General features: G+C 42.3%; 2 long non-coding RNA genes across 2 annotated transcripts in view; one reads left to right on the top strand and one right to left on the bottom strand.

The window, feature by feature from the left end:
* Positions 1-7,561: 7,561 nt before the first annotated feature.
* Positions 7,562-13,536, bottom strand: LOC127576136 (uncharacterized). Its single transcript, XR_007957174.1, has 3 exons — positions 13,437-13,536; positions 9,604-9,654; positions 7,562-8,905 (listed from the first exon to the last, which is right to left on the bottom strand). It is a non-coding gene; the product is annotated as an uncharacterized LOC127576136 (long non-coding RNA).
* Positions 13,537-17,740: 4,204 nt separating this feature from the next.
* The window catches only part of LOC127576142 (uncharacterized), a 34,431-nt gene continuing 27,591 nt past the window's right edge, over positions 17,741-24,580 (top strand). Inside the window, exons 1-2 of the long non-coding RNA XR_007957175.1 lie at positions 17,741-17,864; positions 19,060-19,287. This is a non-coding gene — a long non-coding RNA (uncharacterized LOC127576142). The remainder of the gene's footprint in view (positions 17,865-19,059; positions 19,288-24,580) is intronic.

The raw sequence follows: 24,580 nt of genomic DNA, 5'->3' as shown, positions 1-24,580 counted from the left end.
ATAGGATATTGTGGCCACTTTAAAAGGTGAAAATTATCTTTACTGCAATGAAAGTTTACAGTTTGTGATGAAGGAAACAACCATTATGTTCTTGAAAGCAGAGGAGGTTAAAGGAAACCTAGTAAAAGCATTCAGAAGAATGTGGGGTTAAATAATGAGGGTTTGTTTCTCCTAGTTGGTGAACTGACAGCACATGAATATGCAGTTAAAATTAGTACCAAAATCCAGAAAGAGGGGGAAGTGCAACTTTTCAGTCAAAACGTTTTAAGCATTTGGATTGCATTACCATAAATGCCTATTGAAGCCAAATCAATTGTAAGAATGAATTGGATTAACATTGAAGGGAAAAATATTAAATGTACAAGAGTAGGCTGAGATTGGATCATGTCGTCCTGCCATCAGGTTTGATCAGTTGGCCAAGGCATCAGGAGCTGGCTGTTGCACATGGTTGTATGCTATAGGGATAGAGGTGACATCAGTGGGTTGGAGAGGAGGTGGGTGGGGAAGAGGAAACTGGAAAGAAGAATCATTCAGTGCCACTCATGTAATAAAAATAAACAAGCAGCGCAAAATGAAAGTACAGATACTGTGCAATAACAAGATAAATTTCTGTGAACGGCTGTATGTTCCTTGAATCAGGCCAACACTGGTATTGTTAACCATTGTAAGGGCAGTTATTGTAAAATTCCCATTCCTGTCCTGAAGCATGGTAAATAACAGGATCCAATTATATTTGTTCAGGGTTTGCACGCATCGTTTGTGTCACAATTGCTTATCCATCTGGTAATTCTCTGCCTAAATATCAAAATAAACATTTTCCACCTGTTGTTATCTGTGGAAACCAGGAGTAGGGGATTATTTAACTTATGTTGTGTCTCAGCCCATCAAGCACAGGCCAAGGTCAACACCATCGTTTCATGATCAAGAAGCCATCCAAAATTGTTCCAAAACTGATTCATTTCCCCAAGTATACATTTCTGGCCCTTGCTTCCTGAAGCACTTGCTTGACATTGTGCAGGAAGACTTTTAGAAGGTCTAATATAAAAGTTCATTTCATGAATTTAAATATGCCATATAAATAATGCATTCATTAGTCGCATCAGTGGATAAGTGGTCTGAAATTCTACAGCATTTTTCCCTCTCCTTCCCCATTTCACCCTGCCCTCCAACCCTATCTAATCTGCCACCAGTGTCTTCAAGAAATATCAGACTGCTGCAAGAGAGCATTTGAAACCACTTGATATTTTGCCATTTTGGCTTCTCATGCTTACCACGTTAGTGGGTGTTTGCGGGGAACTGGAATATTTACCCACCTAGAGCTGGGGTCAACAACACTAACTTGAGGAAGTGTGGTGTAGGTGCAAAATAAATCTCTTCAAGGCAGCAACTGGATTGTGGTGTAAATTATGCACTGGAACTGCAGTGGAAGACTTACCTGTGGTAGGTGGACCAGGTGCAGGTAACACACAAAATTTATGCTTTTGCTTCACAATTGTAGCATCTATTCAGCACCTGTTATGCTGCCTTCTGCATTAGTGCTTATAACCTGGTAAATTTCAAAACTCCCTGACACTAGGTGAAGCCAGCTGATGCTACCTGTAGCTGTGCTTGCACCTTCTGGGGGAGAAGTGCTTACTGTCTCCAGTTGCTGTTAGAAGCCATTCATAAAAATTAAGACATTGGGCCAGGTGTGGGCCATTCAGTCCCTCACACCTGTTCTCAAGACAGAAAGAGACTGCACATGCTAGAATCTGGAACTTTTCTCAACTCTCTTTTCCTGCCCAAATACCTTAGAATCCCCTTTAGTCCAGTGTTTCAGCATTGAGAACACAATGGCTCAGAGTCCACAGTTTTCCAAGGTAGAAAATTCCAAAGGTTCACAACCATCTGAGAAAAGAGATTCCTCCTCATCTCCCTCTGAAGTGGCTGACATCCTATCCTGAGATTAAGCCTCACCAACCTGGGGAAATGGCCCCTGCCAAGCCACTCAAGATCTTTCATGTTGCACTGAGGTTATCCCTTCACATCAAACCAACAAGCTGTTTGTGCGCTGACTGAAAATGTAGGTGGATAGGTTAGTAAGTTGGTGGAGTCGTGGATAGTGAAGAAGTTTATCAGAGGATATGGCAGAATATAGATCAGTTACAGATATGGGAGGAGAAATGGGAGATGGAGGTTAATCCGGGCAAGTGTGAGGTGTTGCACTTTGAGAGGTCAAATGTAAGGGAAAAGTATACAGTTAATGGCAGGACCTTTAACAGCATTGATGTACGGAGGGATCTTGGGGTCCAAGTCTGTAGCTCCCTGAAAGTGGCCATGCAAGTAGATGGGGTGGTAAAGAAGGCTTATGGCATGCTTGCCTTCAATGGTCAGGGCATGGAGTATAAGAGTTGGGAAGTCATGTTGCAATGATATAAAACTTTGGTTAGGCTGCGCTTGGAGTATTGTGTGCAATTTAGGAAGGATGTGGGTGCAGAAGAAGTCTTCTGAGATGCTGCCTGTATTAGAGAGTATGAGGAGGGTATAAGGCGAGGGTATAAGGAGAGGTTGGACAAACTTGAGTTGTTTTCTCTGGAGCGGTGGAAGTTGAGGGGATATCTGATGGAAATTTATACAATTATGAGAGGCATAGATAGGGTAGACAGTAAGAATCTTTTTCCCAGGGTACAAATGCCAAATACTAGAGGATATGCATTTAAGGTGAGAAGGGGAAAGTTTAAGAGAAATGTGTGGGACAATTTTTTTTACACAGAGAGTGGTAGGTGCCTAGAACTGGCTGCCAAGGGTAGTGGTGGAAGCAAATATGATAGTGGTGTTTAAGAAGCTTTTAGACAGACACATGGATATTCAGGGAATGGAGGGATATGGATCATGTGCAGGCAGAAGAGATATAGTTTATCTGGCATCGTGTTCAGTACAGACATTGTGGGCTGAAGGGCCTGTTACTGTGCTGTACTGTTCTATGTTGTGTGTAAGTTAGCTGTACCCTTGAGATGGATTCCTGGCTCATTGATTAGAAAACTTCCATCATGTTCTGTGATGCTTCACACAGTGCATTAGCCACATGGATGCAGCCTAGCTTGACTGTTTAAGAGCAATCAGCTTTGTACAGGGAGTGCCATCAGCAGCTGCCTACTCTGCAAACTCCCAGCATGCACAAAGTAGGCTACAACTTTGCCATTACAATTCACAATCAAAATTCTGATTAAATCATCACCTGTAGCCCTGAGTGAAGCAGTGCTGCATGTTTCAATTTCTAAGCCAATTTCTTTTCTGCAAGCTGATTACCATGATTTGAATTTGCCTGGAGATATAAACAGATGCTTGCAGATGTAGCACTGATTGCCAGAAATTTTCATGTGTGAGCTCCTTGTGCAGACACTGTGGAATGCCCTGACTGACACTAAGTATCACATTTACTGTTGGTCCAGGACCAGAACTATCTTCAAATGTGCTGGGCATGTCACTGCAACCCCTGGTGAAGGTGAAGCAGAGCAGGGAGGATATCCAGTAAATACAAGGATGAGTGTGTGTGTGTGTAGAAGTTCCAGTACACCTTCCCCGACCCCTGGCCTGCTCTCCTGAAGCTGGGGTGGCTGCTCATGTGGTCTCACATCTTCCTTCCATCTGTGATCTTGACCCAGGGCCATTCTAACAAGACACCTAAAACCACATAGTGTCCTTTTCATGGTGAATCCCATCTTGGATCATATGAGATGGAGTCAAGGCACTTAAAGTGGCAATCAGACAGTCTCTGAGCTGCTGTTCCAATCTCTGGCTTCAGTTCCTTTACCAAGATGGTGGCTTGAGCTCATGGCAGGCGAAAAGGAGTTTCAGTTTAGGAAGTTCTGACAAAGGCTCTTTGACCTGAAATATTGACTGCTTCTCTCCCCACAGATGCTGCCTCACCTGCTGAGTGTTTACAGCATTTTCTGGTTTTTATTTCAGATTTCTAGAACCTGTCATTTTTTGATTTTGAAAACTCAGCTTGTGGGTTAGGAAACAAAGAGCAAGGTAATTTTATGTATATTATTTTTCTTTTATTCAATGTTTTTAATAATTTCTTATAATTTTAATTTCTTCTAAAGAATTTAATTCTTTTATTTTGAAAGGTTGAAATTTGTAAACACTATTTACATGATTTTAGCATTTGGAGAATTAAGGTTGAAGCTTGCAGTTTTGATAGAAGCCAGTGATCCACTGTTAGCTTGTCCTCTGTCAAAGCCTCTTATGGGCATTCTAAGAGAGGGGCCTCTACTCTGTGCTGCCAGAGAGTTGCTCATCAGTTGACTTGAAGGTGAGGAAGACCAACTCTATCTCCAACCCTTCCCCCCCATGGCATCTGGACTATTGAGTCCAGGTGGGTGGAACAGTCTGTGTCCCAATATAGAAACAAAAGGTGAAATATGTATAAGTAATGAGTGAAATGAAGATATATTTAACTTTTGAAGCTAATTTGCAAAGCAAGAGGCTGAATGGGGCTTGGGTGAAAGAACAGTTATTGTTCTTGAAATTTGTATTGAGCTTTCTTAAACAATGTCTGAGTTCCCAGTGAGGAGTATAGAGAGCTCTTAAACAGAGTGCACTTAAATAAAAGGGGGAATTAAAGCCCATGCTGAGAGGAGCTTGGGTACCAGGCTTCCAAATATGAATGGATTGATATGCCTGCTCAGTATATATATTTCATTATTGAAAAAGGGTCCCCTTTTGTCCGTTCTTCTACTCTTTCCACAAAAGTTGGGTGACCTACTGCATTGTTCTTGCATTTTCTGCCTTTTTTTAAGAAAGGGAAAGACTTGCATTTATATCACATCTTTTGGATCCTCAGGAAGTCCCAAAGCACTTTTAAAGTGCAGTCGCTGTTACAAATGAGGAAACACTGCAGCCAGTTTACGCACAGCCAGCTCTCTAAAATACCAGGTTAATAATGTCTAATTTTAGTACTGGTAGTTGAGACAAACACTGGCTAGATTATGCTTTCACTCTTCTTCAGAATAGTGCCCTAGGACATTTTACATCCACCTGAGAATTTAACACTTGATCTCGGATTTAGAGTGCAGCCCCACCTCAGACTAGAACTTTGTTTGCAAGTCTCTGGATCATAGAATCATGAAGTCATACAGCACAGAAATGTGCCAACCCAAAATCACATGCAGATCAAAGCAAACTAGGCTGAATACAAACTGGGCTAGTAAAGCCACAAATTGGCCAGTTTTGGTTCGTGAAGCTTATTCCAAAATGGTTGTGGCTCTTTCAGTGGGTCAGGGAAGGGAAATAATGGCAAAGCAGCTGGTGTCCCAGCTCAATGCAGCCAGCTTAAATGCGACCCAAGATCAACAAAGTTAGCACATAATAAGTGACACATTTATTTTCACTTTGTTTCTACTGCCTGAAAATCTTCAGGGTTCCTTCAAAAATTGCAGCTGACCCCTACATGACAAATGCCATTGGTAGAGTTTGGGGAGTGGAGAAGGAGGCAGGAATGGGGCTCATTTATGTTGGGAGGTCCAGCTTCTTTGAACCACATTTTTTTCAATGTGTCTTGAAGGAGAATGACTTAAACCCAGAATATGCAATGGAGGTGAGGCTTTTCCTACATAATTTGTGGTAGTTAAAGATCTCCTTTAAATCCAACAGCAGAGTGGCACAGCAGGAGCGTGCTGGCCCATAACCCAGAGGTCGATGGATCGAAACCACCCTCTGCTTGTTTACCTTGTTAGATCGGCACAACATCGTGTGCTGTATGACCTGTCCAGTGCTGTACTATGTTAAAGGACAAACATGCAGACATCAGCAACCATTCCTGCACAGTGTCATCAAACTTTAGGTATATCCTCATCTTCAATCTGCCTTTAATTTCAAGTCATTTCTGTCACTCCTGTTTTATTGCATCTCCCCATTTGTTATGTTTCATTGGTTATTTACACATCTTCCAACCTTTCTTTCTTTAATGTTTTGGGAGCAGCGTTTGCAGAATACTTTGGCGATGGGGCAAAAGATGTCTTAAACTGAAATGTTGGTTTAGCTTAACGTGTTTGACACCAGCTGAACATCTCTTGCCTCAGATCTGCTCAATATTGACAGCTATGGCTTCTACACATGAAAGGTTAACTCTGAAAATGGAGATAAAATCCATCTTGGTTGTGTAGCGTAAGTTAAAATTAAACATAGTCAGTACAGAAACGACAGCTGTCTGCACACATGCAAATTCATTACATTGGAATTCCCTTCTGATTATGACAATGTTGTTGTACCTGGCCAAGGGGAGCTCTTCTTATTCAATGACTGAATTTAATTGATTGACTTGCAGCAATAAACCTTAAAGTTTCAGTTAGATACAGATATAGTTCTGCATGTAGAGTATGCAACTCAGTGATTTTAAAGGTCTTAGCTATCTGTCAGGCATGTGATTAAAAGCCCAGCAGTACAAAATGTGATGTTAGTGGTTACTTTAATAATGTTGCATGTTATTCAGGATACATATAAGCAAGTGCTAACGTTATTAATTGTAATGTTAATTCCCCTTTCCCAATGTAATTTTCTTGCTAGATACCTTCTTCATCTGGAGGTTTTGAACTAACAATACAAAAAGCTGGGTGATTTTCAAACTGTAAGGCACCCAAGCCACTTTAATCTACCCACTGAAAATGGAATGAGTTTAATTAGTGTAATGAAATGTTTGCATCACAGTCTGTCTTGCAGTCTTATTGACTTGATATATGAAATAGTATGGAGCTGAGCAGTAAGGCTTTATTACATAACAGGCTATTACAACAATGTACATTTGGGTAAGTACTCATCGTGGAATCTACTCATGGATTTCTGTGTATTCTGGGGAATTGGGTGCTCGGTTGCACATATCTGATTGGCAGCCACTATCACTTCTCTAGTGATTGCAAATGACATGTGTAGTTTTTTTTTTGATGAACATTCACAGATTCGGGGGCGGGGTCAGAGGGATAGGGTGGGATGGTGAGAGAGTGAGAGGTCTCAGTCGTATCGCCCTTTCATTAAGAAGGTGAGAAGGAAGAGGAATTTAGACGAAAAATTCACTGGTCTGCTTCTTGAGATTATCCAAGAGGAGAAATTGAGTAGATGAGACCTATTTACTAGAGTTCAGAAGAAACAGGTAGTTACTTCTTCGAAATGTATAAGATTCTGAGAGATCTTGACTGGGTGAACATTGAAGGATATTTTTCCTGGATGGAAGGTCAGGAACTTGGTGCCACAGCCTCAGAATGGGGTCAACCATTCAGGGACAAGGTGAGCTGAAATTTCCTAATGCAGAGAATTACAAATCTTTGGAATTCTCTATCTAAGTTAACAGTCAGTCATTATATAGAGTCAAGGTTGGTATGATAGAAATTTGGACTCAAAGGGAAATAGAGATAACTTGGGAAAGTGAAGTTGAGGTAAATGATTGACCATGATCTGAAGGCAGAGCAGGCTTGAAGGGCTGAATGCCCTGCTCTTGCCCTCAGTTAACTGCAGATTGTGCTGTCTAATAGTATAAAGAATTATATAATGGAGTAAATAATAAATAAAGAGGCATAATTACAAAACCACAGAATGGTGATAGCACAGAAAGAAGCAAAAACAATTGAGTTAGTCTCAATACACCCCTCCCCCATTCCATAGCCATGCAACTTTCTTTCCTCTTAGATACTTATACAGCTCTCCCTTGAATGCTGCAGTTGAATGCAGGTAAATTAGATTAGTATAGATAAGTACAATGGTCAAGATGGATATGGTGGGTCAAAGGGCCTATTTCTGTGCTGTATGACAGGCAGGCACAGTAGTGTAGTGGTTAGCGTAACGCTACTACAGTGCCAGCGATCCAGGTTCAATTCCGACCCCTGTCTGTAAGGATTACGTTCTCCCTGTGTCTGTGTGGGTTTCCTCCAGGTGCTCTGGTTTCCTCCCACATTCCAAAGACATACGGGTTAGGAAGTTGTGGGCATGCTATGTTGGCGCCGGAAGCATGGCGACACTTGTGGGCTGCCCCGAGAACATTCTACGCAAAAGATGCATTTCACTGTGTGTTTTGATGTACACATGACTAATAAAGAAATCTTATCTTACGACACTATTACTCTATGATCCTAATCTGCCTCGAGATTACTAACCCTAACATTTCACCTTTCTCAGCATTAAATTTCAAATACCACCTATCCACCCTTTCCCCCAGCCTGACTCTCTCACTCTCTCTCCTTGAAGTTCAACCAGTCTCCGGGTTTTGTGTTCTCTGCATTTTGTGACCTGCGCACCCAGTTCCAACTAAGTAGCAACACCAGGGGAATTCCACTGTTCACTTCCCTCTAATCCAAGAGACAATCTTTTACCACAACTTTAAATTTAGCCAATTGTCTATCCATAGTGTTGAGCCGCTCTTATTCCATGGCCTTCAGTCATGGTGACAAATCTATTATGTGGCACCTTATCAAATGTATTTCGGAAGCTCATCTGTATCGTATCAACCCTGTTATCCCCTTGACCCTCTCTGCTACCTCATCAAAAAAACTTTATAAAGTTAGCTGGACACGATTTGCTTTCAGAAAATCCATTGCTCGTTTGTCCTTATCAATCAACAATTGTGCAAAGTGACCACTAATTCTCCTCTGATTGTTGTTCCTGCAGCTTGCCCTACCATGAGGTTAAACCAACTGGTCTGTAAGTACTAGATATGTCCCAATGCCCCTTTTGTGAACAAGGGTGTAACATTTGAACATTTGCAGTGTTTCAGTCCTCAGGGACCACTCTGGAATCTATAGATGTTTGGAAGATTATGGCCAGGGTTTCTTCAATTTCCTCCCTGGCTTCCCTCAACAACGTCAGATGCATCCTATCTAAGCCAGATGATTTTCCACTTTAAGTGCAGCTGAAGTAGAAAAAGAAAATGCTGGGTCTGAAAGTGAAAGAAAACCTGTTAAATAAAAAGTGTATTAACAGTGGACAGAGACCAGACTTAATAATGAATTGTGTGGGGGATCTGGCCCCTGAAATTAGGAGTTGAGTCCATTCAGGACTCTGGTGAAGGTTTGCTGGAAAGATCCAATGTGGAATCAGTTGGAGCGGTTACAGCCTTGTTCCATTGTGAATAGTCAGCACAAAACTATTACCAATTGGCAGGAATTTGGAAATTCTGGACTCAGAGAGATCAGAAATAGTTTTTCCAATGGAAAGTATCTTCTAAATGCAACAGTGTTTTATTTTGTATGAGGGTGGAGGAAGGGGAAAATATTATCTTCATCAAGGTTAAGGATGCTATTATTTGGAATAACGTTCTATTTTTCCCATCTCTAGACAAAGATTACTGGTGAAAATGCAAGGTCATGTTTGCACGTCACCCTGAGATTAGATGGATAGCTTATCCACAGCTAGTGTGTGAGACTCGCTCTTTCAGAGCCAAGGTGTACAGACAGATAAAATGCTGCTCTCCAGTGACAGTTCTACCACACAATACAGCAAATAATTTCCTGTCATAACATGAGGGAATGTGCAACGAGAGCTGGGTATAGGGAGGAATATATTCCTCTGACTCATTGGGTTCAATGCACCACAATGTCTCTGGAAAACGAAGGGAAAAGAGAAATGGCTTCTCACCTGTAATTACTGAGGGTTGGAGATCTTCCCAGACACCATCTTATCAGAAAGCTAGAAACAAGGTAAAGAGGAACAAGAATACATCAAATTCTATCTGCAATCCACACAAAGGTTCTATGTATTAGTTTACTCATTTGAGGGGAAATCCTGCATAAAAACCTAATCTATCAAGTAGATTATCAAACTATTTCTATAGTTTTCATCGCACTTGCACCTTATTTGACTACCTGCACTGCACTTTCTCTGTACCTGTAACATTGTATTCTGCATGCTGTTAATGCTTTTTCCTTTCGTATTACCTCAATGTACTTATGTATGGAATGATCTGTCTGGATGGCATGCCAACAAAGCTTTTCACTGTATCTTGGTACATGTGGCAATAATAAGCCAATTACCAATTACCTAATTACATGTCCGCTTTTTAACTGTGACATTCTGCTCTCCAGGCATCTGTAACCTGTCCCAGAAACAAGACAATAAATGGGCACTGTAGCCACCGACTAATACACTTGATACCCAGCCCATGTTAATACAGGTAAGTAAACATTTCATTTTCCAGTCCATTTCACTGAAATTTTTTTCACATCCTGAAACCATTTCTATTAGGTTTGGATTTTTATATAACTTCAGGATGAATTGCAGTCCATTTTCTTAAAAAAAAACAGCATGGAAGATGGGTCGAATGCCTCTTGAGGTAACAGTGATTTGTTTTTACTGGGGACAGAATTATCACAGAAAATAATTAACGTTATTACCAGGCCATATGATGTCAGCTTCTATCTGTTTTAGATGAAAAAAGTCATAAATTAATGATATTTTGTGGACAAGATTTGTACGAATGTTACAATCATAGCCAGTTACAATCACAATGATGAAAGAAAGCTGTCAGTATAACTGTGTGAGTGATAATGAAACCATAAAGGTATCATTATTGCCATTGGTGGCCTTCAGGTAACTTTGAATACAATATATCAAATTAAAACAGTGCTGCTATCTTATTCATACCATCATTACTAAATGCTGTCTGACCTATCACACTTGAAAACTTTAAAAAAATATCCATTCAGCTACAGAACATTTCATGATTTGGATGGTAGGAGGTAGATTTAAGACTTGTTTTGTGGATCCTCTTTCCCTTAATTTAATTAATATATCTGCAGAACTGCTGTCGTTGGCAATAAATTCAAACCATTTTTGATCCATTTAAATTGGATTCATTTCGAGCTTGCAAGCCAAAAACCAGTGGGGCCTAAAACTCAAATAAAAACAGAAAATGCAAGAAAAATTCACCAGGTCAGGCAGCACCTGTGGAATTGATAATGTTTCAGGTCGGAGACCTTTCATTAGAACTGAGAAAGAGAGAAAGCAAGTTGGTCTACGTAGCAGAGAAGGTGGGGGCAGGGTGATGGGTGGAACAAAGGAAATGTCTGTAATAGGGTGATGTACCGTAGCCGTCAAGGGGCATTTAGTTCCTTTGTCTGAGTGATGTGTTGCTAATGTTGCCACTTGGAGTAAAAATGAAAGATTGTTGAAATTCACTCCCATTGCACTACATCTCCATGGTCTACGTAACCGAATTTTACCTGAAAACTGAGTGGAGGGGAACTCCCTGCAGTGTGGAAGTTCTGGCATGGTCATCTATGCACATAACAGGCTTAGTGTGGAGACTCCTGGGCGTGATACCATTTCAATCAAAGGCTTGAAATCTGCAACCAATGTCACGGTAGCAAAACCTCTAAATGAATACGTACTTTGTGATTGGTGGGAGCCTCAGCTGCAGAAGTGGTGAGGGTAAAGGGCCGTGCATATGTATTTGGTATTGGTTTACTATTGTCACTTGTACTGAGGTACAGTGAAAAGCTTGTCTTACAAACCGATCGTACAGGTCAATTCATTACACAGTGCAGTTACATTGAGTTAGTACAGAGTGCATTGAAGTAGTACAGGTAAAAACAATAACAGTACAGAGTAAAGTGTCACAGCCACAGAGAAAGTGCAGTGCAGTAAGGTGCAAGGTCACAGAAAGATAGATCGTGAGGTCATAAGGGAACCATTCAATAGTCTTATCACAGTGGGGTAAAAGCTGTCCTTAAGTCTGGTGGTACGTAAAATGCTTAACTCTAACTGGGCAGAAGTGTTGGCCTGACTCCTCTCAAATGGTCCAAAGTTGTGTGGCTGTCAGATAAGTTTTATTCTTTACTCTTAGTGGGTGGGAATCATTAGGAGCCCTGGCCTGGCTGCGCAACTCCAAAGGCAAGATGTCCCATTGGCTCTGGTCCCAATCCCTGTTGCCCGCCCACCACTTAAGATAAGGTAAGATATCTTTATTAGTCACGTGTACATCGAAACACACAGTGAAATGCATCTTTTTTTGCGTAGTGTGTTCTGGGGGCAGCCCGCAAGTGTTGCCACGCTTCCGGTGCCAACATAGCAAGCCCACAACTGTAAATCCTGGCCTTTCTCACACAAAACAACTCTCACCCTAAATCTGAGGCTATGCCGCCAGCAACTTCTCTCAGATATGTTCTTTGTATAAATATGTCGGCCCTTGATTCAGATCTCTGGTCCTGCTTTGATAGGCTGATAGGTGACGTCCTGTCCAATGGGGGTTGTCTGAAACAGTGCCCTGGGGCATGAATTCTATTGTTCTCTTTTTGTACCATGACACTTCTGACCATTGGCATCCCATCAATGACTGTGTGACTGTGCCAGAAGGGAGGCACAGCCTGGAGCTGGGCATACGCTGCTTATAGACACTGATAACCACCAGCATCTTCTGAAGACTGAGACACAGCAGCCGTCACCTTCTGTGTTCATTTTGCAGTGGGAACACCAAATGAAAGGCATGGTGTGGGCCCTGGACAACTGCAGGTAGACATCCAAATCAAGCCCTGGACAGAGTCTAGCTATCCAGCAACCCGAAAGGACTTTGAATCTGTCTATCTGGGCTGAAAGCATAAGACCATGTGTATTAACCCACTGAGCTGTTCTAATCCCTCTCGCCCATAGCTTGCGGGTAAGACACTGATAGAATTGATTGCTTCTGATTGGAGAGAGGGGGGATGAGACTTGATTCTGTAAGGACTTTCTGGTTTACACTTTCTTATTTAATCTAAACTTTAATTATGAAATTACAGAAATTGTGTGCACCATGTAATTCCAAATGCTTTTGTCTTGGAACACACTGATATGCTTTAAGAAATAACGCTCTATAAATCTCTGGTAGTGATAGTACTGAAGGAGATGAAGGTAAGTAGAGACTCAGATAACCAAATACTCTAAGGAATACCGAGCCATCTGTTTCTGAGGCCACATGAATATTGTGTGTTGAACGGTTGTAATTATGGTTGTACAATGTAGATTGTAATGTCAGATTGATGTGTGGGAGACTTTGCCTGATTGCTTTCAGTGTGCAAAGGTTGTGGGGCTTTATCTTCCTGGAAATTCTAATCTCCCTCTGGCGATTAAATGACCTGAGGACAGTTGTTGACAATGTCAATTATCCATAAATTAGATGAAAGAGAGGGCATAATGCTATTCTCTTGTTACATCAAGCCTAATGTTCTTAACTCAGCTGGGTGTGATTGGGCCCAAAGCAGGAAACGGCCCATAGACACTTTAACAAGTAATGGCCTAGTCACTGATCATTCAGTTCAGTTTTCAAAGGATAGTGTAACATTCCACATCCAGGCAAGGGCAAAGCTGGAAAGGATCAGAACCATAAAATAAGTGACTGGCTCACACCACAGTATATTCATTTCTCTCAGCTTGGCAAGCACACAAGGCATACTGTTACAATTTTTTACCAACTCAATCCCATTTAAAATGATTACCTGTTTTCCAAAGAACTAAATGGACTGTGACCATTGAATCCTTGATTGTCCCAGATAGCTAGAAATGGTCTAGCAGACTGTACTTGTCATTTCCCTCCTGTCAGTCCTAAGAGCAAATTGATACATTTAGCATAATGGCTTTTGTTCAGCTGCTTAGCATGAACCAAAAAATGCACCAATCCATAGGCTGTTAATGTGGTGGGTTGTGTGGGAGGTTCTGCATGTTCCAGTCAAAGGGAATCCTTGTGCTTGTCCTTTCTCAGGTGTTCCTCCTTCACTTAGAATGGCCAGATTGCTTTGAGCGCTCTCCACAGGTCTCAGTGTCTTCAAATCCTTTTCATCATGGAAAGTAATAACAATAACACCCTGGAACACTGATAGACCATGTACCTTAAAAGTGTCACTGTAGAATTGAATGCTTGACCAGAAGTTATCCGGTTAAGTGGCTTGAATCTAATTGTTTATTTCATATGCACATTTCACAGTGGCTTAACATCACAAGTATTTATAGCCACCTGATGACCCTATCTTTAGATGAGTATTTCCAAGTGGTAGTTTATGATATTCCCTCTCTTACAGGACCAGTAACCCAGTGGCCTGATGATCCAGACACACAAATTCAAATCCCACCACAGCTACAGTGGGCTTTAAATTGAATTAATTTGTTTACATTTCAAATAAAAACCTAGTAGAAGTAATGATGACTATGGATAATCATAAAAACATACTCAGTGCACTAATCTCCTTTGGGGAAGAAGGTCTACCTTGTGTGTCACTCAAACCCACAGCAGTGTGGTTGATATTTCGCTGTCTCATTGAGCAAAACCACTCAGTCGTATCAAAACTGCTACTCATGATGGGAGTATCTTCACCCATCTGGACTCCAGTGGCTGAAGGAGGCAGCTCACTGCCATCTTCTTTTGACTGTGGCACTGTGCTTAAATTACTGGAGTGGTATCATGAAGCCTGAATTATAGATCTAGAGATATGAGTTCAACTCCACCAAGGCAGCAAATGACTTTAAATTCAAGTAATTAAAGAAATCTGGAATTAAAAATGGTAATCATGAAATGACTGGATTGTTGCAAAAATCCATCTAGTTCAGTAATGTGCTTCAGGATGAGAAATCTGCTGTCTTTACCCAGTCTGTCCCACTTACGACTGCAGACCCACAGTAATGTGGTTGACTCTTACCTGCCCTCTGAAATGGCTCAGCAAGTTACTCCGTTTATTGGCAATGGAATTCTGGCCTTGCCAATGAAGCCTGCATTCCATTGAATAAAAATTAATTAACCCTGAATTGTCCGTGAATGATGTTGGAATGGTTTTCATTGCTTAACGTATGACATAAACGCACGTTGTTGCTGATTAATTAATAGAGTTCTGTTACTGATTTGTTATGCGCAATAACCCTATTTTATTAAAGCTATCAGAATTTTATATCCTATTAAAGCTTTCAAAAAATCAATGTAATGGTCAAGAAGGTCTCCCGGGGAGTGTTGGTGCAGGAAAGATTACCTCTGTGTAATATGAGGAATAAAACTCTCCATATCCGTAACACACAGGTAATCAGCTTGCATAGAAAGAATTCCTGATAATCGAGTGTATAATTTTCTAATGCCCAGCAACAAATCTTCCCTCTTCAGTTCAGGTCTGAAATCTTGTCTATTCCAAACTTTTCCTCATAAACTCAATGGATTTTAAACTCAGCTAGCTGATGACACAATGCAGGACAAGTCATTAGACTAAGCTCCTCATCTCATTCATAATTGAATCATGGCATACTGCATTGAGTCAGGGATAATTGACATCTCACCGCATTCTGGAGTATTGCTGATGTGACTTAAGAGTGCAAGTTTTAAGGAGAGCCATACATCATCCTTAGCATATTTGGACACCTGGGAGGAAGGATATATTAGATATAAATGTGTAGACATTTTTTTATGTCATGAGGTTTGCCTAGTAAGCTCATGGAGTATAATGGCCATTGCTGACACTGATGTTTTGTAGCCTTTTAGAGAGGTGCATGTCTAATCCAGGTCACTAATTGTTCAAACCATTGTTGTTTGGCAGCCAAAAAGCAGAGGCTCTTAACAGGAGAAGGTTACTTATCTGAATTGCCATGTACTTTTACCACAGAAAGCAGGCGGACTAAAACTGTTAGTAGATTCAGGGAAACTGATATCTCCTGGGCAACGTTTAAATTCTCATTCTTGTTTTTAGTCCTTCTCTGGCCTCACCCTTGCTTCCTCTGTAATCTTATCCAGCCCACAACCGTCCTTGGTATCTGTGTTCTTCCAGTTCACAGCATTGGGGATCCCCAACTTTAGTGTTTGGCACTCATGCCTTCTGCTGTCTCTCTACTTCTCTCTTCTCCTTTATGATGCTTCTTCTGCCCCATCTTCTCCTTATGTGGCTCCTTAGGCATCATTTTTTTTTTACGTAACAGTACTGTGCTGTGCCTTGGGACCTTTTGGTATGATAGAGGCACTATATAAATACAAGAGCCTAGGAATTCATTAGTGCTTGTTAGAGTTCAACAGAGTACATTGGGGATTTGGAACTACCGACTGAAGATGGATTTCTATGCAATAGGTTGATGTTGAGTTGTTTTATTGTTGATCAGAATTGTTTTCCTTTCTTCAAAGCGTTGTGCTGCTAAAAATAATGTTCAACAACACCAAGAATTTGGATTTGTTTGGCACCTTTAACATTATAAAATATCCCAAGATCTGCTACAGGAATACCATCAAGTGAAGAGTGTCACCAAACTACAGAGAGAAAGTTTTAATCAAGTGATAAGAAGCTTAGTCAAGAGATGTCCTAAAGGGTGTCTTTAAGGTGTGGAGGAACAGGGAGGGAATTCCAGACCTTCGGCAGTGCCAGCTGAAGGTACAGACTAGGTGCTGGAGCAAGAGGCTTGAATTTGAAGAGGGCAATGGACTTGGAGGATTTTGGGGATAGAAGGATTTACGAGAAAGAGAGGAATTAAGACATGAAGTGATTTGTGTACAATTACAGTCAAAATGTTACATGAGCATTGGGGAAAGGTTTACGATTTGAATTCTCATGGCCATTCATCCAGAGCAAACAGTAGCCCTGTGGAAGCTGAGGAAGGAGCAGACCACCTCACAAAAAACCCACTCACCCATCCCACCCCATCCCACCCCATCCCACCCCACCCCACCCCACCCCACCCCATCCCATCCCACCCCACCCCACCCCACCCCATCCCATCCCACCCCACCCCATCCCATCCCATCCCATCCCATCCCATCCCATCAACCACCATCAGCCCAATCTGTGGAAGAGTATACGGTTCCCAATTTGGCCTTATTACCCATGTCAGGAGTCATAAAACCAGAGTGGAAGTAAGTTATTCTCAATCCTGAGGGACTGCCAAAGAAGAAGAAGAAGCCAAAAGCACTTCACAGTTAACGATTTATATTATTAATTGATTTCTTTTATCAATTCATGACATCCAGTCATCATCGGCAGGGTTACCGGTCGTTGCCCGTCTTACCTGCATGTGAGAATGCGGTGGTGAACTAAGTGCCTGCTGCTCTCATCCTCCTTGAACCACTCAAGTCTTTCCAGTGAACGTGCTCTCACAAGACTGAGATGGAGACTTCCAGGATTTTGACCCAGCGATAATAAAGAAAAGGTGATTTATTTCCAAGTCAGGATGGTGAGTGTCTTGGAGGGGGACCTGCCTTTGACCTGCATTTGCCTTCTGTCCTTGTCCTTCTTGGTGGTAGACGTCACAGGTTTAGGAGGTGCTATGAAAGGATTCCTTTAAGAGTTTTATAGATGAATTTTGCAGTAAATGTGTACATAATGCAAGAATGGGAGAAAAGATACATAACCCAATAGTCTTGTGACATGTGTAAAAATAAAGCAAAGGACTGTAGATACTAAAAATGTCAGGTATTCTGCAGTCAGGCAGCACCTGTGAAAAGGGAAACAGAAGTAATAATTCAGGTTGATAAGCTTTCGTCAGTACTTGGAAAAGTTTGAAATAAAGAAGTTTTAAGTTGAGGAGAATGGGGGAAGGTGAAGAGAACAAAAAGAAAGGCTTGTGACAGGGTGGAGACAAGAAGAGATTGAAGCAAGTGGCGGTGGTTCTGACTGAAAGAGGGTGGTGAAAGTTGGAAAATAACAAAAGGTGTGTCTGAGAGAGGTGATGAAGGAAATCTGTAATTACCACCGGGGAACGGAGAGAAAGTAGACGCTGGAAATGTGAGAAACCAGACTTGAGTGAGCGATTTTATGAAATTGCTGAATTCAAAGTTTATTCCTGCAGGCCACAATGTGACCAGACGGAAGATGATGTGCTTCGCCTCAAGCAGTCACCAACTCTTCGACCTAGGGCTCAGCACCCCCCTCTGCAACTGGATCCATGACTTCCTGACCAGCAGATCACAATCGGTAAGGATAGGCAACAACGCTTCTGCCATGACTATCCTAACACTGGTGCCCCACAAGGCTATGTCCTCAGCCCCGTGCTATACTCCTTACACACTCACGACTGTGTGGTCAAATCCTGCACTAACTCCATCTAAAAGTCCGCAGATGACACCACCGTAATGGGCCGGATCTCAAACAATGGCAAGACAGAGTACAGGAAGGAGATAGCGAACCCAGTTACATGGTATCAAGACAACATCCTCTCCCTCGATGTCAGCAAGACAAAGGAGCTGGTCATTGACTTCAGGAAATGAGGTGGAGTACACGCCCCAGTCTGTTTAAATGGTGCTGAGGTAGAGATGGTTGAAAAAGGTTCCTTGGCATAAATATCACCAACAATTTGTCCTGGTCCAGCCACATGGATGCTATGGCCAAGAAATCACACAAATGCTTCTACTTCCTCAGAAGGCCAAGGAAATTCAGCATGTCCCTGATGGCTCTCACCAATTTTTACAGATGCACCACAGAAAGCATCCTATCCAGATGTATTGCAGCTTGGTATGGCAACTGCTCTGCCCAAGACCACAAGAAATTACAGAGGGTTGTGAACACAGCCTAGTCCATCACATAAAACAGCCTCCCCTCTATTAACTCCATCTATACTTTCTGCTGCCTCGGGAAAGCAGCCAGAATAATCAAGGACCCATCCTACCCTGGTCATTCTCTCTTCTCCCCTCTCCCATTGGGCAGAAGGTAGAAAAGCCTGAGAACACGCACCACCAGACTCAAGGACAGCTTCCATCCTGCTGTTACCAGACTCTTGAACAAACCTCTTATATGCTAAAAGGTGAACTCTTGATCTCCCAGTCTACCTCATCGTGGCTCTTGAACTTAATTTGTCCACCTGCACTGTACTTTCTCTGTAACTGCAACATTATATTCTGAATTCTGTTTTCCTCAGTGTACTTATGTGTGGAGTGATCTGTCTGGATGGCACGCAAACAAAAGCTTTGCACTGTATCTTGGTACCTATGACAATAATAAACCAATTCCAAGTTCCAATCTGCACTTGGTTTCCCAAAGTAGAGAAGACAACATTGTGAGCATTGAAGGGTATAATAAATTAGTATACTAAATTGGGAGTGCAAATAAATTGGTCTTTTACAAATTATTTTGTCCCTACTACACTTAATTTCTGACATTCTTCTTTCCACAGAGACAATAGATTGTTTCCTGCAGAAGACAATCTGGGTGACCCAGGAGAACACAGAGAATACTCCTCCCTTCAGTGACATTACTGCACAGTTCATCTACATGGATGAAAAATATCTCAACTACAACAACTACGTCCATAGCTGCTTGAATGTAACAAAGTCTCCAAAACCTTTGGCTGGAGCATTATCAAGAGAAAACATTGATGCTGAGCCCCATGTGGCTCCACCAGGTGAGCTTTAAGGAGGATTATAAACCATAGAACCATACAGCACAAAACAGGCCCTTTGGCCCACCATGTTGTGCCGTCCATCAAACCACCCTCACACTATCTAACCCTTTCCTCCTGCATATCCCTCTATCTCACATTCGTCCATATGCCTATCCAACAAACTCTTGAACCTGTCCAATGTATCTGCCTCCACCACCACCCCAGGCAGTGCATTACATGCACCAACCACTCTCTGGGTGAAAAACCTCCCCCTGACATCTCTCCTGAACCTCCCACCCATAACCTTAAAGCCATGACGTCTCGTCTTGAGCATTGGTGCCCTGGGAAGGAGGCACTGACTGTCTACTCTATCTATTCCTCTCAATATTTTATATACCTCTATCGTGTCTCCTCTCATCCTCCTCCTTTCCAGTGAATAAAGCCCTAGCACCTTAAGCCTCTCCTCATATTCCATACGCTCTAATCCAGGCAGCATCCTGGTAAATCTCCTCTGCAACCTCTCCAACGCCTCCACATCCTTCCTATAATGCAGCGACCAGAACTGAACACAGTACTCTAAGTGTGGTCTAACTAGAGTTTTGTAAAGCTGCATCATCACTTCGCGGCTCTTAAACTCAATCCCACGATTTACGAAAGCTAACATCCCATAGGCCTTCTTAATTGCTCTATCCACCTGTGAGGCAACTTTCAGTGAACTGTGAATATGAACCCCCAGATCCCTCTGCTCCTCTACACTGCCAAGTACCTTGCCATTTACCTTGTACTCTGCCCTGGAGTTTGTCCTTCCAAAGTGTACCACCTCACACTTCTCCGGACAGGGAGCAGAAGAAGGAGTGAGGTTTGTCATAAGGTCCTGGCTTATAATGGTGGAGCAATTAAATTAAAACATATGAATTTATGCTTTCTTATACTTCTGCAGTTCAAAATTTTTCTGGAAAGTGGAGTAAGAGTATATCCGTGCATAAAAGTTACTGTTTCACTTTGATTTGAGAAATAGACCATTGTTTCATTTGGAGAAGTTGACATGAATTCAGTGAGAATGCGCACTCACATGGTTACTGTGTTTAATCTGCTCATATATGTTTAAAAATCCAGTGGAGACACAAGAGACTGCAGATGCTGGAATCTGGAGCAGAAAACAATACGCTGGGAGAATTCAAAATTTTCCATTTTCACTTAATCCACTCCCTCTGGGTTCCTTTCCCACTCCCACCAGTTCACCCAGGTCTTCTCTCCTTTTGTTCACCTTTTCCATCACCTCCCTTTCCCTACCCAGCGCTATCTGCCCATCATTCCCTTCCTCATCTGGTTCCACCCATCCTCCTGTCCCAGCCCTCCCCTGCACTTCTAGATACTAGCCGTCTTTCCTCTTCCCTGAGACCCAGTGCAGGGTCTCGACCCGAAACGTCGACCATCCCTTTGGCTCCACAAATGCTGCTTGACCCGCTGAGTTCCTTCAACAGTTTACTTTTTGCATGCATAATCCAGTGTTGGATTTACTCCAACTGGTTTCCCATCACAGCTCACTGACATTATATGGGGCATACTTGAAGTTTCAGATTTAGCTCATGATATCCCATTCATTGAGTTCTGAGCCTCCTAACTTCACTCCTGCAATACCTACCCTATTCTTTTCACCAACACCTAACTATCATTTGATGATTTCCCCTGTGTGACTAACTCCCAGATTGGTCCTACTAAATATAAGTCTCCCAAATTTGTTTCCTGCACTGACCACACTCCCCCACCTTCCCCTCCCCCTCAACTGATCAATTTATCCCAGGAGTTCACTGGGTCAAAAGGTTCAGAAAATATCAGATATTTTTCAAACCCCTCCTACTCTGTGCAACTTTTTTTCTGATTAAATTGATCGCTGTGGTTGAAAATGAAATAAATAGTTTTGCCGCTGGTATCAACAGGCTTGTCAGATCTTGCAGGTTTAATTAAAATGAAATGAAGTTCCAGCTGCACAACAGAGCCATGAAAATAATTGACTTGAGCCTGATGGTCGAACTGAACTGCAGAAAATTAAATTAAAAAGTAAATGGTTCTTGTGGAGATATTGGTTCATCAGATGTTGCACATTTAATATGTGTGAAGGCTGCATGATATCCCTCACACTGAGTGGGAGAGGACAGAGAAATAAGTAATTCATTCTATGTGGCTGCTAGGCTCTTGGACAAGGTTGCTGTTGTGTGCTCTATTTTTATTTGTCAGCTCCTGTTTTACAAACGCTGGTTCTAAGGTTTAATTGCAACTCGACTAATATGATAACTGCACACTGAGAAACAAAAACAATTGGCTATTAGTAGCAATGAAAGCAGAAGATATAAACTAAAAAGAATTATTTTGTCCGACATATTCTCCCTCCCCATCCTCCAGGAGTCATACTCTGACAAAAAAAACATTAAAAGCTTCTGAAAGTGTATAAATAAATCCATGGATCTGCATTGAATTTATGTCAGAAGAGGTGACCATCTTGTTATGAGGCTGTGAGGCCTTATAAGGTGGTGGATGGGGCAGGTTGAGGGCTGGGTGGAGGTGGAGATGAGTGGTCGGCAGGCACTGCAGGGAGGCAGATAGAGAGTAGGTGCTGGGCACAGGAGCAGGATTAGGTTGTGGGTTGGATGAGGTGGGGGAGGCAGGGGTGGGTGGATGGGGGCATGATCAGAAGTCCGAATCTCCAGATACAACAGGGTGTGGTCAGCAAGCAGCATGACCACAAGGGCAAACAAATGTTTGATGTCCCACGGCCAATGTTGTGGCAGCACCCAGTTCTGCACAACTGGCCTCTCAATGATAACAAGACACTGTAGCCACATTACATAGTGGACCGCTGAGGCACCAGCACTTGGAGATGCTTCATCACAAAGTTGCAAATGGCCACTCAGCTGCTGGCCTCCGTCCATGGGCTCTTCGCCTGGGTGGGAAGGGAGTGCTGGGTTGAAGACCGGTTCTCTGGACAACCCCACCTATTCAACTGTTTGACTCCCAGCCAAAGTGACAATTTTCCGTACATTCTCAGTTCAAGCAGTTTTTACTTTTTACAACACCCAATATTCTTGCCTGTATGGAGTTAACCCTTCCGCTCAATGCACCCATTTCTAGCCTTTGCCTTTGGAAGCCATACATCGAACAAACATACCTACAAACAAATGGATTAGGAGCAGAAGGTGGCCATTTGGCCCCACAAGCCTGTGCCACCATTTAATGTTAGTAGCTGATCTCACTGTAACCACAACTCCTCATTCCCACCTACCCCTGGGAATGAGGAGTGGCAGTTACAATGAGATCACCCTCTTTCTATACATCAAGAATCAATCTACATCTGCCTTAAAAATGTTCAAGAACTCTGCTTTCTTGGCCCTTTGAGGAAGAGGGTTCCAAAGACTCACCACCTTCGAGTGAAAAAAAAATTCACCTCCACCTTTGTTCTAGATTCTCTCACAAGAGGAAATATCCTCTCTATATCCATGCTGTCAAAACTTTTCAGCATCTTTTGTTTCACTAAAATCCCCCTCACTCTTCTAACCTGGAAACAAGTCCAGCCTACCAACCTTTCCTCATAAGACAACTCATCCTTTCCTGGTCTCAGCCGAGTAAACCTTCTCTGAACTGCTTCCAATGCCCTAAGATCCTTCCTTAAATAAGGAGACCAATACTGTTCAAAGTGCTCCAGATGTGGTCTCACCAATGTCATATATAATTGAAGCATAACCTCCATACTATTGTATTCAATTCCCCTCTCAATAAGCAATGACATTCTGTTAGAGAAACAAAGGACTGCAGATGCTGGAATCTAGATGAAAAACAGGAAGATGCTGGAGGAACTCAGCAGGCCAGGCAGCATCCATGGAGAAAAGCAGGTGGTCAACGTTTTGGGTCAGGACCCTTCTTCAGAACAGTCCTGAAGAAGGGTCCTGATCCAAAATGTTGACCATCTGCTTTTCTTCACGGATGCTGCCTGGCCTGCTGAGTTCCTCCAGCATCATAGTGTTTTTCATGACATTCTGTTAACTTTCCTTTGGATGCTATTAAACTGGAGAGGGTGCAAAAAAGATTTACCACGATGTTACCGGGACTGGAGGGCTTGTGTTAAAGGGAGAGTCTGGATAGGCTGAGGCTTTTTTCCCTGGAGCGTAGGAGGCTGAGGGGTGACCTTATAGAGGTTTATAAAATCATGAGGGGCATAGATAAGATGAACAAAGTTTTTTTCCCCCAGGTAGGGGGGTCCAAAACTAGAGGGCATAGTTTTAAAATGAGGGGAAAGATTTAAAAGGGACCTGAGGAACAACTTTTTCCACACAGAAGGCAGTGAGAATATGGAACTGCCAGAGGAAGTGCTAGAGGCAGGTATGGCATCTAAAAAGGCATTTGGACAGTTACATGGATAGGAAAGATTTCGAGAGGAATGGGCCAACTGCAGGCAAAAGGGACCAGCTCAGTAAGGCAACTTGGTCAGCACAGATGAATTGGGCCAAAGGGCCTGTTTCTGTGCTGTACAGCTCTATGATTCTCTGCCTGTAATTTCTCACTGTACCTGCATACTAGCCTTCAAAGTTAAAGTCAAATTCAAGTTTATTGTCATATGCGCAAGTACATGTATGCACAGGTGCAATGAAAAACTTATTTGCACCAACATCACAGACACATACCATTATATAAGCAGCATTCACAAGAAAAATAGGAATTGAACATAAATTATACACTATTTTTACAAGAAGGAACACAATTAGAACAAAAAAAGACCAAGTCCATTTTAGTGCAAAGTGATCAACGTGGTCATGGTGTCGCTCAGCTGTAGTAGTTAGGATTGTGCCGGTACGTTCAAGAACTGAATGGTTGAAGGGAAGTAGCTGTTCTTGAACCTGGTGGTGTGGGACTTAACATAGAAAAAACTACAGCACAATTCAGGCCCTTCGGCCCACAAAGCTGTGCCGAACATGTCCCTACCCTAGAAATACTAGGCTTACCCATAGCCCTCTATTTTACTCAGCTCCATGTACCTATCTAACAGTCTCTTGAAAGACCCTATTGTATCCGCCTCCACCACCGTTTCTGGCAGCCCATTCCACGTACTCACCATTCTCTGAGTAAAAAACTTACCTCTGACATCTCCTCTATATCTACTCCCCAGCACCTTAAACCTATGTCCTCTTGTCACCATTTCAGCCCTGGGGAAAAGCCTCTGACTATCTACCTGATCAATACCTCTCATCATCTTATACACCTCCATCAGGTCCCCCCTCATCCTCTGTCTCTCCAGGGAGAAAAGGCCGAGTTCCCTCAGCCT

Source organism: Pristis pectinata, chromosome 1 (genome assembly GCF_009764475.1).
Source record: "Pristis pectinata isolate sPriPec2 chromosome 1, sPriPec2.1.pri, whole genome shotgun sequence".
NCBI classification, from domain to species: Eukaryota; Metazoa; Chordata; class Chondrichthyes; order Rhinopristiformes; family Pristidae; genus Pristis; species Pristis pectinata.
Note: the sequence above shows the minus strand (reverse complement) of the source record. Positions and strands in the feature narration are given on the sequence as shown.